The 23,259-nt window shown below is 44.0% G+C and overlaps 1 protein-coding gene across 1 annotated transcript in view; it reads left to right on the forward strand.

The window, feature by feature from the left end:
• The window catches only part of KCNIP1 (potassium voltage-gated channel interacting protein 1), a 424,449-nt gene that overhangs the window by 373,451 nt on the left and 27,739 nt on the right, over positions 1-23,259 (forward strand). The window lies entirely within an intron of this gene.

Here is a 23,259-nt window from a genome sequence, read left to right on the forward strand (position 1 = left end):
CGCTGAGGGTCAGACACGACTGAACAACTTCACTTTCAATTTTCACTTTCATGCATTGGAGAAGGAAATGGCAACCCACTCCCATGTTCTTGCACGGAGAATCCCAGGGACGGGGGAGCCTGGTGGGCTGCCATCTATGGGGTCACACAGAATTGGACACAACTGAAGTGACTTAGCAGTAGCATGCAACCTTGGATGGTGCTTTTGCAGGATCTGTGGCTGGAAGCACCCCAGTTCACTCCTGAGGAGAACCTCCAAAACTTGGGGAAGAGCTAGCACAAAAAACAATCCCAGCTTGGCCCCTCCAGGATGACAGATGGTCCTGCTCCCAGATGGGGAAAAGGCTGAAGTGTTTTCAGCCAGCGACCTCAATTTATCTTCAAGGTGATTCTAATTGGAACCCTCGCCTTCCTGCTGCTCACTTTTTCAGAAGTAATTAGAATGCTAATCTATAAGAAAGATGTCTATTTAAAAATAAATTAATAATATATGACACATTTTGGCAATGTTGAATAATATGATTCAAATTTAAGACAGCCATGCTGTCTTAAAGTAAAAAGTTGTATACCTTAATAAGCCTGAGACATGTGGCTTATTTTTATTATCCTATAAAGAGACATTATGGGTAAATGTTTTTTTTAAGAAGGGCAAAACACAACCTGAGAGCTGTTCTATTTTGGAGATCTCCAAGCCCTTTCTGAGCATCAGGACTCCCTCCTGTCATCACAGAGGCTGAAATGGGGAAACATCCCCCATCTCCCACTAAGACACAAGATCCCCAGATCAGACAGAAGTTAAGTGGCAACATTAAAAAACGTAGTTCAAATCCCATCCTTGTCACTTAATTACTAAGAGTTGTTCAGTCACTAAGTCGAGTTTGACTCTTTGTGACCCCTTGGACTGCAGCCAGGCTCCCCTGTGCTTCACTGTCTCCTGAAGTTTGCTCAAATAACCAAGCCCTAATGACCTCTTTGCAACCCCGTAGACTGTAGCCCACCAGACTCCACTGTTTATGGGGTTTCCCAGGATATGGGGTTTTCCAGTATTTTCAAGAACACTGGAGTGGGTTGCCATTCACTTCTCCAGGGGATCTTCTCAACCCAGAGATTGAACCTACGTCTCCTACATTGGCAGGTGGACTCTTTACCACTGAGCCAGCTGGGAAACCCCTGATCATTAGATTACGAATCAAAGGTAAGTGTGCATTTACCAAAGTGTGCGTTTATCACGCTGTGTAAGAGACCCTTGCTGGGGCGAGGGGTACAGAGAGAAATGTGACAACTCTTTCCCAGCCTTTCCCCACTGCACAACATGGTCCCATCACCCATCCAATTACTCAGGCCTGGAAAATCTTCCCTGTCACCTCCCCATCCTTTTCCCTCATACCCTGTCCACTACATCAGCAAGTCTGGTGGTTTCCTCAGACAGAGAGATTTACAATCACTTTCTCATGGGTCTCCTTCAAAGTCTACATCATCTCTCATCCATTTACAACACTCTCCTAGCAGGTCTTTCTTCTGCAATTAAAAAAAAAAAAACAGATTTAAAAAAAAAAAACTTGCATTGACATATGCGCCGGAAACCCATGCAAGCAACACCCATAATTTTTTCCAAAAACAAGGGAAAGACCATTTCAGCATCCCAGAAGCCCCTTATTTGCTCCACTTCAGTCCCTACTCTCCAAGGAGAACTACTATCCTGACTTCTAAAAGCACAGGTTAATTTTACTTGGCTTTGCACTCCATTCATATTGTTGGATGCTGCTGTGGTTAACTTATTCACATCACTGTGTAGCATTGTATTGTGTGACGATACTAACAATTTGCTGTTTATTGTTGATGAATATTTAGGTGAATTTCTGGTTTGGGGCAATTTTTATATGATTTTTAAAGGCTCTACTCCATGTACAGTAAATATAAAATATTGACTCTATTTTCCATGATGTACACTGCATCCTTGTAGCTTATCTTCCACCTAATAATTTGTATCTCCCGCTCCCCTGCTTATACTGTCCCTCCTCCCTCCTCACTGTAAGCACTAGTTTGTTCTTCACATCCGTGAAGTTACTTCATTGTTGTTATATTCACCCAGTTTGCTGCCCCTTTTAGAGTCCACATATAAGTGATGTCACATAGCATTTGTATTTCTCTGTCCGACATTTCATTTAGTATAACGCCCTCCAAGTCCACCCATATTGATGCAAATGGAAAGTTTTTGTTATTTTTTATGGCTAAGTAGTGTGTGTGTGTGTGTGTGTGTGTGTGTGTGTGTACCACATTTTCTTGATCCATTCATCTGTCGATGGACACAAGTTTCTTCCATATCTTGGCAACTGTAAATAATGCTGCTACGAACATCAGGGTCCATGTATCTTTTTGAATTAGTATTTTTGCTTTGAGGTTGCTTTTTTATTTTTATTTTGGATATATGTCCAGAAGTGGAATTACTGGGTCATAGTTAGTTCTGCTTGTAGTCTTTTTAGTAACTTCCATATTGTTTTCCATGATAACTGTACCAATTTACAGTCCTATCAACAGTATACAAGGATTCCCTTTTCTCCACATCCTTGCCAACAATGTATTATTTGTTTCTTTTGACAATAGCCCTTCTGACAGTGTGAGGTGATATCTCACTGTGGTTTTGGTTTGCGTTTCCCTGATGATTAGCAGTGTTGAGCCTCTTTTCATGTGTCTGTTGGTCATCTGTGTTTCCTCTTTGGAAAATGGTCTATTCAGTTCTTTTGCCCATTTTTTAATCAAGTGGTCCATTTTTTTGATGTTGAGTTGTATGAGCTGTTTATATATGTTGGATATTTATCTCTTATCAGTCATATCATTTGCAAATATTTTTCCCATTCAGTAGGTTTTATTTTTGTTTTGTTGATCATTTCCTTTGCTGTGCAAAAGCATAGAAGTTTAATTAGGTCAGTCTGGGGGCAGTTATAAACTTGATACCTCTGCTTTCCCTGCTTTAAAGATAAAATCCTGACGTTGGCTGATCTGACCAGTTGCCTTCTTATTTGATACCACTTCCTCCTTTCATCATTCTGCTCCAGCACTTGACTTCCACTTACGTCCTCAGAAGGCCGAGCTCTTTCCCATCTCATAATCCTGGCACACGCTGTTCCCTCTCCCTGAAACTCTTCTACCATTCTTTCTCACCTTCACACTTCAGCTTTTGTGTCTGCAGACTCTCCTTCCCTCTAACCTAAACTGACTCCTTCTGGTTTTTCTGATTCATGTTATCCCCACTCTTTTCCTTCACAGAATTAATTGTGTAACTATGCATTCATTTGAGTGATAATTTGTTTAACGTGTCAGTCCTGCTGAACAAAGCATGTGTGACCATGTGGCTGGTGCCTGGGACAGGGATTGACTCAAAATAGGAGCTCAACATATTGCGTATTTGGTAGGTGAGTGCCTGAACTTGCCATACCCTCAAGGACCCCGTGATCGAGAGACAGAAAGGCCTTTCTGTATTTACCATGCCGTATGATAGATGCTGCAAAGAGTGAGATCTTATACTGATGCTGTCTGGGGAAGACAGAACAACTTCCATTTCAGAGGAAGTAGCTCTTGCGGCGACATCTTCTGAAGAGCTGCACAACTCCAGCAAGCACCATTCACACTGTGGTCTAGATCGTGTCTGCGCAGGTGTGCAGTGCAATGGGATAGGTTTGAAGGAGACCCAGGAAACAACCCAGCCGAGAGAGAAGGAAATCAGGCACCAGCTGGGGCAGGAGCACATGCAAAGCTATGAAAATGTCACCCAGGAAATCACGCTGGGGGAACAGCAAGAGCTTCCAGAGAGCGAGTATATGTGTAATAGGGTGTCAGTGGGTACGAGCGAAGCAACAGAAGAAATCTGAGCACTAAGCAGGGAGTAGATCAGAAAGGACCTTGACTGCTTCATGCCAGAGTGTGGCCCTTCTCCTTGGGGCAAAGGAGAGCCACTGAAGGATGTATTCAGATGTATTTCCTCTGAACACCTTGTTTTCTCCTTCCCCAGAGCCTGTACACAAGAGGCTCCTGAAAAGCTCCACCCCATCTTCCCTCCCTTCTTAGAATCACACATACACACACACATTCCTTCCCACCGAGTGAGCTCCCATCTCTTTAGATTTCATGTCCGCTATCACTCCTTCACTTCCAAAATCACTGCAGATGGTGACTGCAGCCATGAAATTAAAGATGCTTGCTCCTTGGAAGAAAAGCTATGACCAACCTAGATAGCATATTAAAAAGCAGACATTACTTTGCCAACAAAGGTCCATATTGTCAAAGCTATGGTTTTTCCAGAGGTCACATATGGATGTGAGAGTTGGACTGTGAAGAAAGCTGAGCGCCGAGAAATTGATGCTTTTGAACTGTGGTGTTGGAGAAGACTCTTGAGAGTCTCTTGGACTGCAAGGAGATCGAACCAGTCCATCCTAAAGGAAATCAGTCCTGAATATTCATTGGAAGGACTGATGCTGAAGCTGAAACTCCAATACTTTGGCCACCTGATGTGAAGAACTGATTCATTGGAAAAGACCCTGATGCTGGGAAAAATTTAAGGCAGGAAGAGAAGGGGCTGACAGAGGATGAGATGGCTGGATGGCACCACGGACTCAATGGACATGAGTTTGAGTTAGCTCCGGGAGATGGTGATGGACAGGGAAGCCTGGCGTGCTGCAGTCCACGGAGTCACAAAGAGTTGGATACAACTGAGCAACCGAACTGAACTGAACTGAACTGATCACTCCTTCAGGGAAATCTTCCCTGACTGCCTACACGCCACCACAGCCCCTGGCACTTCCTCCCACAGCATCAAATAGCAGCTCCCCCTTCCAGAACTTCTCAGTGATAATTTCATATGTGTGTCTTCTGTGATTCTGAAGTTATGTCTCCCATGCACAAACTGTAACTTCACTGGGAATAAGAACCATATCTGCTTTTGTCCACCCATGTAATCATACTGCCCATCAAAGATACTCCATAATTATGCACTCTAGAATGACTGATGTGGTAAAATTCATTCCCAGGGTGTGTTGTAATTAGGGCCTTTAATCCACACAGATGTGAAAATGACTGTCATGAAGAAAGTTTATACTCACAGACTCCTAGAAACAGGAGGCACAGTAGTCCTTGCACTTATCCTCAGAGGAGATACTGAGCATGTGAAATGAGTCCCAGGGAGGTTTGTTACTGATGCCCCACCTAGGAAGTGCTGAAGTAGGCATCTTTTAACCTGTGTTTGTCTGATTATAGAACCAAACTCCATTGATTATATTTGATTATTCTTTTAAAAAATATTTATTTATTTGGATGTGTTGGATCTTCATTGTGGCACGTGAGGTGTTCGTCACGGTGCACTGACTCCCAGGCGTTTAGGCTTCAGAACATGCAGGCTTAGGTTGTAGTGCTCGGGCTTAGGTGCTCCATGGGATGCGGGATCTTAGTACCCCAACCAGGGATCAAACCTGCATCCCCTGCTTCGCAAGATAGATTCTTAACCACCGGGCCACCAGGGAAGTCCCTATTTCCTATATTCTTGATGCTCTGGTATTTATGGCCCTTATCCTGGAGAAACTCCCCCCCTCCCCAATCTAGCCAGTTAATTCCTAGGGATAGCAAATGACTACCCTGCAAGTGTGCCTTTGTGTGCAAGTCAACCAACCCAGAGCCCAGGTGCAATCATCTCCCTTATCTAACTCTCACACACCATGTCAATATTGACTCTGCCCTAAATCATCCCAGGGCCAGGTACCAGGTGACTAGGGACCACCCCTGTAGCCCAGAGCTGCCGCATTATTCAAACTCTCCAGTCCTAAGCTTGCTCATCATGTCCATCCTGTCTTGCCCACTCTTTCCCACAAAATCCCCAAAAAAGGCTCTGGGCCACACCTCCCCTCCCATCTGTCTCTGCCTCCTGCCAACCTTGGTGCTTCCCTGATTGGCCCTGCATTGGTGTACTGTGTCTCCTGTGTCTAGGGACCTGTGAGTATAAGCTTCTTTCTCATGACAGTCATTTTCACATCTGTGTGTCCTTTTTAAGGTGATGAGTGAGTCACTCAGTTGTGTCTGAGTCTTTGCTTTCCCATGGTCTATACAGTCCGTGGAATTCTCCAGGACTCCAGAATACTCGAGTGGGTAGCCTTTCCCTTCTCCACGGGATCTTCCCAACCCAGGGATCGAACCCAGATCTCCCGCATTGCAGGTGAATTCTTTACCAGCTGAGCCACAAGGGAAGCCCCTTAAGATGGTGGTGGTGATGGTTTAGTCACTAAGTCATGTCCGACTCTTGAAACCCCATGGACTGTAGCCTGCCAAGCTCCTCTGTTCATGGGATTTATACTGGAGTGGGTTGTCATTTCCTTCTCCAGTGTATTAAGATACCTGATTAAAACAAACCCTGAATACAAATTTTACCACAAAAACCCTTAATGCATTCAGGTGTCCCAGCGTCCTAACTCCTTGAGGATGCAACTGTAGAGTGAACATTCTAATCTTCACTTATCTCCAACAGGGCATCTCAGAAGGCACTCCTGAATGCTTGCAGATAATAAACAGGAAGCTCTTGGAAGCCCTCTCTCCAGAGAATCGGCTCCAGCCCCCATATCAGGCCCAGGCGTGGAGCGTCTCTAGTGGCCTCGGGACCAACCAGTTTTACAAATTATCAACATCTCCCCATTAGCTGTTGCAATATTAAATTGTGTGACTGGAAATGAATGAATAATCCCACGGGCAAGTGAAGGAGACGAAGCAGCGGGGATTTAATAACAAGTCCTGCCCTCTCTCCAAGCTGAAGGTCTCTCTAATTAAATATTAAAAATCTATCCACATAGCTACAGCAAAAAAAAAAAAAAAAAAAAAAATTTGCTTTTTCAGCAGCATAGCTTTGAGAAACTTCCTCAGAAGACCAAAAACGCTGTGGGAATGTCCTCTTGGGGGCCCAGATGTGGGACCAAGGGAGCCACTGCCTGACAAGCGCCGCTGGGTACCAGGCACAGGGCTTTCACATGCCTTGTCACATTTAATCCCCACGAGGACCATGACGCACGAGTTAGATCACATTCAGGTGACAGAACTGGAATTTCAGTCCAGCTCAATGTGGTTAGAAGGCTCGTGCAATGTAATGTAACAGTGAAGAACATAGATGTTGGCATTCACGCAGACCTCGGTCTGAGCCTCAGGTCTGTCATTTACTAACTGTGTGGTGTTGGGCTGATGATCCTACATCTCTGGGTCTCAAGTTCTTTGTCTTTAAAAGGGTAGCAACGTAGAACTTACAAGGTTTGCCTCTAGCCAGACTGTGTCTTTTTTCTTTATAAGTCAGGGAATAGTTATCAGGAACTGTTTATCACCTATTGAACCTGTACTCCATGCCAGTTGCATCTTCATTCATTAACTTGTTGAAATCTCACAGGAGCCCTAACAAGTAGAGATTGCTCCTACTGTTGCCCAGTGTTGAAACTGAGGTTGATGGATATAACAGGTCACCAAGGCTACACAAACATCCCCAAGCCGGAGGTGCTCCATCCTCACCTGCCCACTTCCTACCAAGGCTTCCAAGGTGTTCCACATTTGTTCTTTAGGTCGACTTAAAAATAACCTTCATGGATTTCTTCTTTCTAGCAATTTGTACTTACTCATTACAGAAAGTTTAAAACATACACATTTAACAGCCATCCAACCCCAACCTTCTCAGATAACCACTGCTAAAATTTTTATGTATGCTACCTTAGAAGTAAATAGATAGATAGATAGACCTACTTTTATCCACTTCTAGGAATATTTCTGAGAAATTATCTGAAGGATGTACAAGGTTACCTGATCCTCGATCCTGGTCTCATTGCTTCTTAGCTTCCTAGTGTTAGTCACTCAGTCATGTCTGACTCTTTGCCATCCCATGGACTGTAACCCACCAGTCTCCTCTGTCCATGGAATTCTCCAGGCAAGAATACTGCAGTGGGCTGCCATGCCCTCCTCAGGGGATCTTCCCAATCCAGGGATTGAACCCAGGTCTCCCGAATTGCAGGCGGATTCTTTACTGACTAAGCCACCAGGGAAGCTCTTTGCGTTATTTAATCTCCTCCTTTTAATTACAGTTATCAGGACCTGTTTCCCCCTTCAGTGTTATGAGCTAGATAAAATAAGAATAAAGAAGGAAGTTTCTGGTTAGCTACAAAAAGTCTTAGTCCTAAGAGACTTTCCCCAGCTTTATAATATTCTTTTTTTAAATATAAATTTATTTATTTTAATTGGAGGTTATTTACTTTACAATATTGTATTGGTTTTGCCGTACATCAACATGAATCTGCCACAGATATACACGTGTTCCCCATCCTGAACCCCCCTCCCTCCTCCCTCCCCATACCATCCCTCTGGGTTGTCCCAGTGCACCAGCCCCAAGCATCCAGTATCATGCATCGAACCTGGACTGGCGATTCGTTTCACATATGATATTATACATGTTTCAATGCCATTCTCCCAAATCATCCCACCCTTTCCCTCTCCCACAGAGTCCAAAAGACTGTTCTATACATCTGTGTCTCTTTTGCTGTCTCATATAGAGGGTTATCATTACCATCTTTCTAAATTCCATATATATGCATTAGTATACTGTATTGGTGTTTTTCTTTCTGGCTTACTTCACTCTGTATAATAGGCTCCTATAATATTCTTGATGCCATGGAGTCAGGTCTCCAGCCAAGCATGACTCAGTCTTTGGAATTCTAAACAGAGACAACCAGACCCCTGGGCATTCCAGCTGAAACTCCAGTATCTCAAATGGTAGGCGTTACTAACTGATAGGGAGAAACAGACTTTCTTCCTTTTCTTTCACTCATAGAGAGCTGAGACCAAGTCTAAAAGCTCAGGCCTGATTGGTTAACAGAGGCTATCTGTTGCAAAGAGCCAGTAAGGACAGGAAGGATGCAAAGCCATCAGACAGAGAACTGCTCTGCAAAGCCATTCTCCACCAAGGCCCAGCAAGTGGGGGAGGAGCTAAGGATCTCCTGGTTCTCTTATGATTAACATCAGCCCTCATTGGGTGATAAATGTTATATTGTAACTCTTCACTGGCTTCTCAAGAAAATAAAACTCTTCGTACTGTACTTTATTTGCTGTTTCTCACTACTAAAACTGTTAACACAGGCCCCAAGCCCGGGACAATATGGTCCATGCCTTCCTCACACTTCTCTGTCCCTTATTCACCATGTCACAGCCAACAGACACAATGATGGGCTTTCTTCCATCTCCTGGAGGACGCCTCCCTTCTTCTCACTGCAGAGTCCTGGAGAGAGGCTGTTCCCCCTGTCCTCACTCTCCACTTGGCCATTCCCTTCTTGTCCCTCTGGACTGCCACAGAGAAGCCATGTGGTCACGGCTCAATGTTACAGTTTAAGTTCCCATGGCATCCCCTGCCTTTCCTCCATAGCACTCTGCTCAGTTACAATTCAGAGATTATTCGCTTAATCTCTACCTCCACCCTGGGGGCTTCCCTGGTGGCTCAGAGGTTAAAGCGTCTGCCTGCAATGCGCGAGACTCGGGTTCGATCCCTGGGTTGGGAAGATCCCCTGAAGAAGGAAATGGCAACCCACTCCAGTATTCTTGCCAAGAGAATCCCATGGAGAGAGGAGCCTGGTAGGCTACAGTCCACAGAATCATGAATAGTTGGACACGACTGAGCAACTTCACTTTCACTTTCTTTCCACCTTGGAAAGCAGTGTCACTCCTGTTCCCACATGATTGGCCAGCATGGGTCACATGATCACACCTAATTTCAAAGTGATAGCTAGATTCCTGATCTGGCACCCCGCTCCAGTACTCTTGCCTGGAAAATCCCATGGACAGAGAAGCCTGGTAGGCTGCAGTCCATAGGGTCGCTAAGAGTCAGACATGACTGAGTGACTTCACTTTGACTTTTCACTTTCATGCATTGGAGAAGGAAATGGCAACCCACTCTAGTATTCTTGCCTGGAGAATCCCAGTGACCGGGGAGCCTGGTGGGCTGCCATCTACGGGGTCACACAGAGTCGGACACGACTGAAGCGACTTAGCAGCAGCAGTAGCAAAGAAGATTTAGCTTCAGGACCAGGGACCAGGCTTGATCCCTCAAGAGCTTTAGAGTATCAGAGTTTTCAGTTCAGTTCAGTCGCTCAGTCGTGTCTGACTCTTTGCGACCCCATGAATCGCAGCACGCCAGACCTCCCTGTCCATCACCACCTCCCGGAGTTCACTCAGACTCACGTCCTTCGAGTCCGTGATGCCATCCAGCCATCTCATCGTGGGTTGTCCCCTTCTCCTCCTGCCCCCAATCCCTCGCAGCATCAGAGTCTTTTCCAATGAGTCAACTCTTCACATGAGGTGGCCAAAGTACTGGAGTTTCAGCTTTAGCATCATTCCTTCCAAAGAAATCCCAGGGTTGATCTCCTTCAGAATGGACTGGTTGGATCTCCTTGCAGTCCAAGGGACTCTCAAGAGTCTTCTCCAACACCACAGTTCAAAACCATCAATTCTTTGACGCTCAGCCTTCTTCACAGTCCAACTCTCACATCCATACATGACCACAGGAAAAACCATAGCCTTGGCTAGATGGACCTTAGTCGGCAAAGTAATGTCTCTGCTTTTGAATATACTATCTAGGTTGGTCATAACTTTTCTTCCAAGGAGTAAGTGTCTTTTAATTTCATGGCTGCAGTCACCATCTGCTGTGATTTTGGAGCCCAGAAAAATAAAGTCTGACACTGTTTCTACTGTTTCCCCATCTATTTCCCATGAAGTGATGGGACCGGATGCCATGATCTTAGTTTTCTGAATGTTGAGCATTAAGCCAACTTTTTTGCTCTCCTCTTTCACTTTCATCAAGAGGCTTTTTAGCTCCTCTTCACTTTCTGCCATAAGGGTGGTGTAATCTGCATATCTGAGGTGATTGATATTTCTCCCGGCAATCTTGATTCCAGCTTGTGTTTCTTCCAGTCCAGCGTTTCTCATGATGTACTCTGCGTATAAGTTAAATAAGCAGGGTGACAATATACAGCCTTGACGTACTCCTTTTCCTATTTGGAACCAGTCTGTTGTTCCATGTCCAGTTCTAACTGTTGCTTCCTAACCTGCATACAGATTTCTCAAGAGGCAGGTTAGGTGGTCTGGTCTTCCCATCTCTTTCAGAATTTTCCACAGTTTATTGTGATCCACACAGTCAAAGGCTTTGGCATAGTCAATTTTATTAAAGTATAAATGAAGACAGAGAAAGCTTCTGTCATAGACATCAGAAGGGGCCCGAAGAGTAACCTCCTTGTTAGTCTTATCAAGGCCTTATATACTTTCACCAGACCCACTCCCCCAACATACATCTTAAATTAACAAGATTAGAGCTAACAATAGAAAGGTCTTACCAGACCTACTCCCACAAAATAAATCTTAATAAGATTAGGCAGAAGGTTCTTGCTAAGGAGAAGCAGGTCCTGGAGCAAGACACATTGTTATACTAAGACAAAGCAATGTAGAGAAAAACTTTTGTCCTTTTCTCCCCTCGAGAGCCCCAGGCCCCTTTCTCCTCCTCTCCCCTCCCTCTGCCACCCTCCTCCTCCTCCTCTTCTTCCTCCTCCTTCTCATCAGGGACCCTGGACTTCTTATCAACCTACCTAAGAATTAGCTCTCTCAAAAGGAGCAGGAAAGCTGAGCGCTGAAGAATCAATGCTTTTGAACTGTGGTGTTGGAGAAGACTCTTGAAAGTCCCTTGGACTGCAAGGAGATCCAACCAGTCCATCCTAAAGGAAGTGAAGTCGCTCAATCATGTCCGACTCTTTGCAAAGTCATGGACCTACCTAGCTCCGCAGTCCATGGGATTCTCCAGGCAAGAATACTGGAGTAGGCTGCCATTTCCTTCTCCAGGGGATCTTCGCAATGCAGGGATCAAATCCAGGTCTCCTGCATTGCAGACAGACGCTTTACCATCTGACCCACTAAGGAAGCCCATCCTAAAGGAAATCAGTCCTAAATATTCATTGGAAGGACTGATGCTGAAGCTGAAACTCAAATACTTTGGCCAACTGATGCGAATAACTTACTCATTAGAAAAGACTCTGATGCTGGGAAAGATTGAAGGCAGGAGAAGGGGATGACAGAGGAAGAGATGGTTGGATGGCATCACCGACTCAGTGGACATGAGTTTGAGTAAGCTCTGGGAGTTGGTGATGGATAGGGAAGCCTGGTGTGCTGCAGTCTGTAGGGTCGCAAAGGGTCGGACATGACTGAGCAACTGAACTGAACTGAACTGAAAGGAGCAGTAAGTGATTAGAAGAAGAACCAGAAATAGTTCGTGACAAGCACTAATGACCATCAGAATATCATGCTTTGTTCAAAAAAAGTTTGATTACACAAAACCAACCTCACAACAAATACAACTAGAACAACTGCACTAGACCAGACTTAACCAGGCCAGTTTCCCAATGAAACAAATGGCGTCTATTTACCATTATCTACTCAAAATGTCGTGTTTTCAACCAAAGCATTAAAATTATAAAAGCAGCACATATATATAACTTTAAAAATATTTCAAACAGTACCATAGACTACAAAGTGAAAAAGTGTGCCTTCTCTTCCAGTATCCCCACCCCATAATCCCATAGAAGAGATCATTATAGACAAAACATTTCAGGTCTTGAGATCAGGTGGGGAGGTCTGGGAAGACTTCACAGAGAAGACATGAGTGGAAGCTATTTGGGTTGCTTGTATTTGAGATTTTATAAAGACTCCTATGATTCAGCTTAAAGCTTTTCAGTAAGCCACTTTGAGATTTATGTCTAATGATGAGAAATAAGATCTCTCTCAGAAAGGCTGGGATTTCCAAGCCAGATGTCCAGTCTAGAAAGTTTTATCAAAGAATCCCTCCAAGCTTAGCAGTTGCCACCCACCACTCCTCGGATTAAATAGCTTCAGAGTCCTGTGACCCACTAAGGCATTCACAGACTAATTAATCCTGGCTTGTTCATCTTAAACTACAAGAGTCTTCAGTTGGCCACCCTGGTTAATGGAGTGTTATGTGGACTCTGTGTAGGTTGCACTCCATTCATAACTGAGCAAAACACCTGCTATTAAGCTAAGCTCCCTGCCCCACCACACTAAGTGGGGAGGGGACTTCACTGAGTGCCTTCAACAAGCCAGGCACTTTCTTCTTTTTTTTTTAAATTAATTATTTAATTTATTTTTTATTTTACTTTACAACACTGTATTGGTTTTGCCATACATCAACATGAATCCGCCTTGGATGTACATGAGTTCCCAATCCTGAACCCCCCTCCCACCTCCCTCCCCATACCATCTCTCTGGGTCATCCCAGTGCACCAGCCCCAAGCATCTTGTATCCTACATCAAACCTAGACTGGCAATTCGTTTCCTACATGATATTATACATATTTCAATGCCATTCTCCCAAATCATCCCACCCTCTCCCTCTCCCACAGAGTCCAAAAGACTGTTCTATACATCTGTGTCTCTTTTGCTGTCTCGCATACAGGGTTATCGTTACCATCTTTCTAAATTCCATATATATGTGTTAGTATACTGTATTGGTGTTTTTCTTTCTGGCTTACTTCACTCTGTATAATCAGCTCTAGTTTCATCCACCTCATTAGAACTGATTCAAATGTATTCTTTTTAATGGCTGAGTAATACTCCATTGTGTATATGTACCACAGCTTTCTTATCCATTCATCTGCTGATGGATATCTAGGTTGCTTCCATGTCCTGGCTATCATAAACAGTGCTGTGATGAACATTGGGGTACATGTCTCTTTCAATTCTGGTTTCCTCGGTGTGTATGCCCAGCAGTGGGATTGCTGGGTCATAAGGCAGTTCTATTTCCAATTTTTAAAGGAATCTCCACACTCTTCTCCATAGTGGCTATACTAGTTTGCATTCCCACCAACAATGTAAGAAAGTTCCCTTTTCTCCACACCCTCTCCAGCATTTATTGCTTGTAGACTTTTGGATTGCAGCCATTCTGACTGGTGTGAAATGGTACCTCACTGTGGTTTTGATTTGCATTTCTCTGATGATGTGTGATGTTGAGCATCTTTTCATGTGTTTGTTAGCCATCCGTATGTCTTCTTTGGAGAAATGTCTATTTAGTTTTTTGGCCCATTTTTTGATTGGGTCGTTTGTTTTTCTGGAATTGAGCTGCATAAGTTGCTTGTATATTTTTGAGATTAGTTGCTTGTCAGTTGCTTCATTTGCTATTGTTTTCTCCCATTCAGAAGGCTGTCTTTTCACCTTGCTTGTAGTTTCCTTTGTTGTGCAGAAGCTTTTAATTTTAATTAGATCCCATTTGTTTATTTTTGCTTTTATTTCCAGTATTCTGGGAGGTGGGTCGTAGAGGATCCTGCTGTGATTTATGTCAGAGAGTGTTTTGCCCATGTTTTCCTCTAGGAGTTTTATAGTTTCTGGTCTTACATTTAGATCTTTAATCCATTTTGAGTTTATTTTTGTGAATGGCGTTAGAAAGTGTTCTAGTTTCATTCTTTTACAAGCGATTGACCAGTTTTCCCAGCACCACTTGTTAAAGAGATTGTCTTTTCTCCATTGTATATTCTTGCCTCCTTTGTCGAAGATAAGGTGTCCATAGGTGTGTGGATTTATCTCTGGGCTTTCTATTTTGTTCCATTGATCTATATTTCTGTCTTTGTGAAGCCAGGCACTTTCTCTGCAGTCCTTGCGGTGGTCCCAGTGGACTGGGAGATGGGTGTTACTGTGTCCGTTTTACTATGAGTCTCAGAGAATGGAGGTAACATTCTTAGGCTGATCAGCTATTAAGCTGCAGGACTGGGATTCAAGCTTGACTATTTTGACTGCAAAGCTCACCATCATTCACCACTTACTGATGCCTAATTGGCTACTGCCTTCCCTGTTCAGTTCAGTTCAGTCACTCAGTCGTGTCTGACTCTTTGTGACCCCATGAATCGCAGCACGCCAGACCTCCCTGTCCATCACCAACTCCCAGAGTTTACTCAAACTCATATCCATCGAGTCAGTGATGCCATCCAGCCATCTCATCCTCTGTCGTCCCCTTCTCCTCCTGCTCCCAATCCCTCCCAGCATCAGTCTTTTCCAATGAGTCAACTCTTCACATGAGGTGGCCAAAGTATTGGAGTTTCAGCTTTAGCATCATTCCTTCCAATGAACACCAAGGACTGATCTCCTTCAGGATGGACTGGTTGGATCTCTTTACAGTCCAAGGGACTCTCAAGAGTCTTCCCCAGCACCACAGTTCAAAAGCATCAGTTCTTCTGCACTCAGCTTTCTTCACAGTCCAACTCTCACATCCATACATGACCACAGGAAAAACCATAGCCTTGACTAGACGGACCTTAGTCGGTAAAGTAATGTCTCTGCTTTTGAATATGCTATCTAGGTTGGTCATAACTCTCCTTCCAAGGAGTAAGTGTCTTTTAATTTCATGGCTGCAGTCACTATCTGCAGTGATTTTGGAGCTTCCACAAAAAAAGTCTGACACTGCTTCCACTGTTTCCCCATCTACTTCTCATGAAGTGATGGGACCAGATGCCATGATCTTCATTTTCTGAATGTTGAGTTTTAAGCCAATGTTTTCACTCTCCTCTTTCACTTTCATCAAGAGGCTCTTTAGTTCTTCTTCACTTGTTGCCACAGGGTGGTGTCATCTGCATATCTGAGGTGATTGATATTTCTCCTGGCACTCTTGATTCCAGCTTGTGTTTCTTCCAGTCCAGCGTTTCTCATGATGTACTCTGCATATAAGTTAAATAAGCAGGGTGACAATATACAGCCTTGACGTACTCCTTTTCCTATTTGGAACCAGTCTGTTGTTCCATGTCCAGTTCTAACTGCTGCTTCCTGACCTGCATACAGATTCCTCAAGAGGCAGGTTAGGTGGTCTGGTATTCCCATCTCTGTCAGAATCTTCCACAGTTTATTGTGATCCACACAGTCAAAGGCTTTGGTATAGTCAATAAAGCAGAAATAGATGTTTTTCTGGAACTCTCCTGCTTTTTCCATGATCCAGCGGATGTTGGCAATTTGATCTCTGGTTCCTCTGCCTTTTCGAAAACTAGCTTGAACATCTGGAAGTTCATGGTTCATGTATTGCTGAAACCTGGCTTGGAGAAATTTGAGCATTACTTTACTAGCATGTGAAATGAGTGCAATTGTGCGGTAGTTTGAACATTCTTTGGCATTGCCTTTCTTTGGGATTGGAATGAAAACTGACCTTTTCCAGTCCTGTGGCCACTGCTGAGTTTTCCAAATGTGCTGGCATATTGAGTGCAGCACTTTCACAGCATCATCTTTCAGGATTTGAAATAGCTCAACTGGAATTCCATCACCTCCACTAGCTTTGTTTGTAGTGATGCTTTCTAAGGCTCACTTGACTTCACATTCCAGGATGTCTGGCTCTATGTGAGTGATCACACCATTGTGATTATCTTGGTCATGAAGATCTTTTTTGTACAGTTCTTCTGTGTATTCTTGCCACCTCTTCTTAACATCTTCGGTTTCTGTTAGGTCCATACCATTTCTGTCCTTTATTGAGCCCATCTTTGCATGAAATGTTCCCTTGGTATCTCTAATTTTCTTGAAGAGATCTCTAGTCTTTCCCATTCTGTTTTTTCCTCTATTTCTTTGCATTGATCGCTGAGGAAGGCTTTCTTATCTTTCCTTGCTATTCTTTGGAACTCTGCATTCAGATGCTTATATCTTTCCTTTTCTCCTTTGCTTTTCACTTCTCTTCTTTTCACAGCTATTTCTAAGGCCTCCTCAGACAGCCATTTTGCTTTTTCTGCATTTCTTTTCCATGGGGATGGTCTTGATTCCCGTCTCCTGTAGAATGTCACGAACCTCCATCCATAGTTCATCAGGAACTCTATCTGTCAGATCTAGTCCCTTAAATCTATTTCTCACTTCCACTGTATAATCGTAAGGGATTTGATTTAGGTCATACCTGAATGGTCTAGTGGTTTTCCCTACTTTCTTCAATTTAAGTCTGAATTTGACAATAAGGAGTTCATGATCTGAGCCACAGTCAGCTCCTGGTCTTGTTTTTGCTGACTGTATAGAGCTTCTCCATTTTTGGCTGCAAAGAATATAATCAATCTGATTTCAATATTGACCATCTGGTGATGCCCATGTGTAGAGTCTTTCTCTTACCCCATGTCCAAGGTAAGAGAAATCCACATAAAACAGGAGATATTGCGAGAGGGCATCAGAGGGTGGATGCACTGAAACCATAATCACAGAAAACTAGTCAGTCTAATCACACTAGGACCACAGCCTTGTCTAACTCAATGAAACTAAGCCATGCCCTGTGGGGCCACCCAAGACGGACAGGTCATGGTGGAGAGGTCTGACAGAATGTGGTCCACTTGAGAAGGAAATGACAAACCACTTCAGTATTATTGCCTTGAGAACCCCATGAACAGTATGAAAAGGCAAAATGATAGGATACTGAAAGAGGAACTCCCCAGGTCGGTAGGTGCCCAATATGCTACTGGAGATCAGTGGAGAAATAACTCCAGAAAGAATCACAGGATGGAGCCAAAGCAAAAACAATACCCAGTTGTGGATGTGACTGGTTATAGAAGCAAGGTCAGATGGCTGTAAAGAGCAATATATTACATAGGAACCTGGAATGTCAGGTCCATGAATCAAGGCAAATTGGAAGTGGTCAAACAGGAGATGGCAAGAGTGAATGTTGACATTCTAGAAATCAGTGAACTAAAATGGACTGGAATGGGTGAGTTTAACTCAGATGACCATTATATCTACTACTGCAGGCAGGAATCCCTTAGAAGAAATGGAGTAGCCATCGTGGTCAACAAAAGAGTCCAAAATGCAGGACTTGGATGCAATCTCAAAAATGACAGAATGATCTCTGTTTGTTTCCAAGGCAAACCATTCAGTATCACGGTAATCCAAGCCTATGCCCCAACCAGTAATGCTGAATACGCTGCAGTTGAACGGTTCTATGAAGACCTACAAGACCTTTTAGAACTAACACCCAAAAAAGATGTCTTTTTCATTATAGGGGACTGGAATGCAAAAATAGGAAGTCAAGAAACACCTGGAGTAACAGGCAAATTTGGCCTTGGAGTACGGAATGAAAAAGGACAAAGGCTAATAGAGTTTTGCCAAGAGAAGGCCTTCCCTGACCACTGTCTAAATAGTGCCTCCCATAATCCCTTTCTCTCTAGTTCTGTAGCGCTACTATATCATCAACCACAGGACACACCACCACCTTTATCCCCAGTGCCTAAAAGAGCGGCTGGCATCCAGTAGGCACTCCGGAATTATTTGTTGAAGGAGTAAACAGTGCTTTGAAAAGAATACTGAATTGCCAGCAGGACTGACCTGAGCTTAACTCTGCTGTTCAGGAATCCAGGCTGTGACCTTGGGCAAGTCTGGTTCCATCTTGGGGCCCAGGAGCCTCATCTGTGAAGTCAGAGGGCAGGCCAAAATACCTTTCTATAACTCATGCTCTGTGACTTCTGCAACTTGTCACCCAGCGTGACGGCCACTCTCCTGCTGAGAAAAGGGAAACAGAACTGGAAAAGCTAAATCGCCGGCAGCGAGCCTGAGGCAGGGGAGAAGGTGCGGAGGAAGACCCTGAAGCTACTCGGTTTCTCCCTCCTGCCACAGACGGGGCGCAAGTGCAGAGAGCGTGAGAAGCCTGAATAGAAGGATGTAGCCCCTCATTCGCTGAGACGGAGGAGCAACCACAAGGACACGGGAGTGGGCCCAGGGGGGACACAGAGGATGGTCCCTTATGCCAGGAAGTGCCTGTCAGTCAGATGATGAGATTAGCCTTTGCTCTTCTGCTCACCATCTTGGTGACCTCAGGGTTGTCTTATAGGATCCCTGATTCCATTCCTCTTAAGAAAAAGGTAATATTAATATTTTCTCGTGCCTCTCTCAACCACAGGTTTTCCTCTGTAAAATGGGAATAATATAACAACATATCTCACAGGAGCTAAGTGATTTGAAGAGTGTTCTGTAGAATAGAGGCCTGAAAAGTACTGAAATAGAACCTGTAAGTCAAATCCATTCTTTTTAAAAAATACTTATTTATTTATTTTTGTATTAACAACCATGCTGTGCGGCATGCAAGATGGTTCCCCAACAAGAAATTGAACCCCAGCCTCTGCAGTGAAAGTGCCAAATCCTAACCACTAGGCCATCAGGGAACTCCCTCAACCCCATGCTTGATACATGTGATGTTAGCAGCACAGAAGCATCGTGTAGTACACAGCCCAAATCTGTATGAAGACACAGATTCTCTAATCACACGGCACTCGGGTTTTTTTCCATGTTGCTTAGAACTCCCAAAAAGGAAACTCAGTCATTTGTAGAATATCACTAAACACACAAAAGTGACTTGGAAAAACATGGCGTGTGGCAGAAGACTGGCTGTTAAACAGGGCTCACAGACACAGGCAGGTAATATAAATGAGTGATGCTGGACAACAAGCCCCCGTGACCTTAGTGTTGGAGAGGCAATAGGGAGCAGTGGCATCTGCGGTTCACTAGAGTGCACTTGCTCAGGAGCAAGCAGCTTCGCTGCTCCAGCCAATCGTGCTGTGTGTTTTCACATAAAATATGAAACCAAATCCATGTTTTAGGTGAAAACAATGTTGGCAAAATTCACATCTGAAAGAAGTGAGATAGCAACTATACCCTGTGGACTGCCAGATTGTGATTTCTGAACAAAACTGTTAAATGATGGAATTAGTCACCAAATTAGCCAACTGCTTTCCAGACAGTCTCTTGGCTGCTGTCTTAGGACTCCTGATGTACTTCCCATTCAGCTGCTAATAGTTCTACACACTTTTAGCAAACAATGAGCACTTGCTAGAGGTTTCCCAGGTGGTGCTAGTGGTAAAGAACCCTCCTGCCAATGCAGAAGACATAAGAGACATGGGTTTGATCCCTGAGTTGGGAAGATCCCTTGGAGGAGAACCCAGCAACCCACTCCAGTATTCTTGCCTGGAGAATCCCATGGACAGAGGAGCCTGGAGGGCTACAGTCCATGTGGGCGCAAAGAATCGAACACCACTGAAGCAACTTAGCATGCATGCATACACTCATGAGCCCTTACTATGCACCTACTATGTGCAAAGTAGATACTAGACATCATGGAGGGAGTGGGGTAGGAAAAAAAAGACAAGACACAGTCTCCCTTCCCCACTCCATCTCACCCCACAGTGAAACACCCAGAGGTAGATTCTGATACCCACTGGGTGATTGTTAATAGGTAATAAGTGCTTTTGGAGTTTGGACAGAGAGAGAGCTTTCCACGTGGTGGTCTTTGAGAGCTGCCAGGAGGAGGTAGCAAGAGGAGATGGCTCTTAGTCAGGTTTCAAAGGTGGCTGGGATTGGAGTCAGCTGATCACATGCTTTGGCAGAGACAAAGGTCCACATATCAGTAGACTCTGCAGCTATTGCAAAAGACCCATGTCATGTAGTTGTGGGGAAATTGTTCTGGAAAGGTAAACTGGGCCTTTAGGATAGATCCTTCAATGCCAGCTTCTGGGCTTTGTCCTAAAGACTCAGCAAGGGGGTGCTGGATTGTAGTGGAGCAAATCTGATGGAGAGGGACCCCCTTATCTGACTTTCCTCTGCAGGAAAAGAAGTCAGGGCACAAGCCCCTGGGGGCCCCTCCAGGTCTGACTGTTCACCTCCTGTGTCTTATCGCAGTCCATACAGAATAGACAAATGGGACAGAGCTGCCCCAGGCAGTCTCATGCAAGCTGTGCTTCCGAGGGAGGGGTCCCTTCGTGGTAACGATCTGGAATCTGAAACATTTCAGAGAGGCAGCAGGGCTTTTTGACATGCGGTCTTTCCCTTTTTTTAATGATGATTTCATTTTACATTTTTATTGGTCCTGCACTGACTGTTCTCAGGCTCTCTGACGGGATGTGAGATGCACTGACATTTACAGAAATCAATACATTAATAAAACACGAAGTTCATAATGTCTGATTTGCTTCTAAATGAGACAGAACTATTATCACCATAAAGTTACACATAAAATAGGTCCAATTGTGATGTATTATATAGTCTAATCAAAGGCGTTTGAGTGAATAACCTTTCCCCCAAAGAAGAAAACAATCAAAGCCGAATAACGTCATTAATAATTCAAGGTGTGTCTGCCAAGGCTTCATTTATTAAGTGCACAGTTAAGAGGCTTCTTAGCTGAGTCCTGGAGATGACACGTTGCCACCTTTTCCCTGCCTCTGGGCAGGCAGGCAGACAACCTGGCTGTGGTCCTTGCGTTCGGCAGCTCGTGTTCCAGTAGAGGGTAGCATCCAATTCTCTCCTCCAGCTGAGAACTGGACCACCGCAACGCACCCTGTGACTATCTGGATTATTAAGGGCAGAGGACATGGAGCCATGTAATAACTCTAGGGGAGGAGAGGCAGGGAATTCTTTGTGACCGCCAGTCATTATGTCTGTTTGCTCACGTTTCTGGCATCCACACCCATAGAAACCCTGCCCTGTTCCGTGGCAATCTGCGGACTGAGGTGCTTAGCAGCTCTTTCAGTGTCTTGCATTTGCTTATGTCCATTGCAGTTAATATAGAATGTTAATATTCACTTTATCTAGTTAATATCCAACTTGAACTGGCAACTGGGTGACTCTCTGACAGGGTAAATCACAGAACAAGAAATCTTCCTGTATTGTGAAGAGAAGCCCACGTAATTGACTAGATCCATCAGAGACGATGTAATCATGACCTGGAAAGTCTAGCAGATATGATTTTGGATTCTGCGCTTGAGAATGACCCTTAAGATCACAATCTTAATACACTAGAAGGTGGGAATAACATTTTTGTGCACCTACTGTATGCAGAGAGCATTATATATCTTATCTCTTTAAATTCACAGCTACAAGATGGGTATCAAATTAGTCTAATGACCACATACCTCCTAGGGATAGTGAAATTATTAGATCAATTCTAAAACTATTACCATGCTCTCTAAGCTCACTGAGAGAGGCACTTAATATGAGGATACATTAAAACTGAATTCCAGAAAAAGCTCACTTGGACAGTCTCCATTATTTTCCTGTTTGTGATTATTCTGTATGGTATACAAGAGTTTATTTTCCCACTAACAAAGAAAGGGTCATATGTACACTTATATAGCTGATTCACTTTGTTTGTATAGCAGAAACTAACATAACATTGTAAAGCAGTTATACTCTAATTAAAAAAAAGAAAGGGTTTATTTAGTTGGGTTACAAGGACTACACTGACTATGAAACTGAGTATTTCACCAGTATTTAATTGATTTTCAGGTCTTTAGTACACTGATTTTGAATAGTTAAGCATATGCCAGCTCTTCTAAAATAGCAGTAATAAAGTGATGGAGTCAGGTCATACTGTCAGATTGTGCGCTTTGCTTCCCACATCCATATTCAGTGAGTTCATGTTAGTAGCCTGAACTAGGCTATGATGGGGATATGTACACCAAGAAATTGGAAAATGGTATCAAGCAGGCTTCTCCCCACTCCCTCAAGTTCCCTGCTTGGAAACCATCACTCAGCAAGTTGGCATGTTATCTGGATGGCAGTGAACTACTCCTCAAAACGCAGACTGAAAGACAGGCCCTCCTTAGCCTGACCTCAATCCAATGAGTTTCCATGGATGAGAAAATTCTTTGCCAACCTGAGATAAGTCTTGCTCAGGTGGCAATTGTACTTTTGCTTTGAGTCATTCCTTCAGCTTCTCTCTGTATCTTCATTTGTCCATCTTCATACTAAGAGCATCTTTTCTCCCTAGACACTATTTTTCTCTCATCATTTGCAATAAATCATTTTAGCCTCTCAGTCAAGTAACAAAATCCCACCCACGTAATCCTCTGATTTCCTGCAGAAATATTCTAGACGCAGTCATCCTCGGTAGTTTGCCCTCTTTCCCCAAAGCAGGGCAGCCACTGCTCATTACCTGGCTGTCTCCACGTGCTGGAGCTTCAGAGCAAGGTCCCGCTGAGACTAAAGGAGAAACAGTGGGAGGTTTCCCCACCGCTTCCTGACTACTAGCTGGTGGCAGGATATAACTAATTCCCCCCTAGAGCTGTAGGAACTGTGGGAGTTACCTAGGTAAATCATCCAAAGTTTCATCCTGGGACACTTTTTCTAGACAAAGAAGTCCACTTAAAACATTATCTAGAGATTTTCGCCTGTGGCTGAGACACTGCAGTGAAGCTGACATATATTTCTACTCTGCAACCTGGGGTGGAGGCCG

This window comes from Budorcas taxicolor, chromosome 20 (genome assembly GCF_023091745.1).
Source record: "Budorcas taxicolor isolate Tak-1 chromosome 20, Takin1.1, whole genome shotgun sequence".
Lineage (NCBI taxonomy): Eukaryota > Metazoa > Chordata > Mammalia > Artiodactyla > Bovidae > Budorcas > Budorcas taxicolor.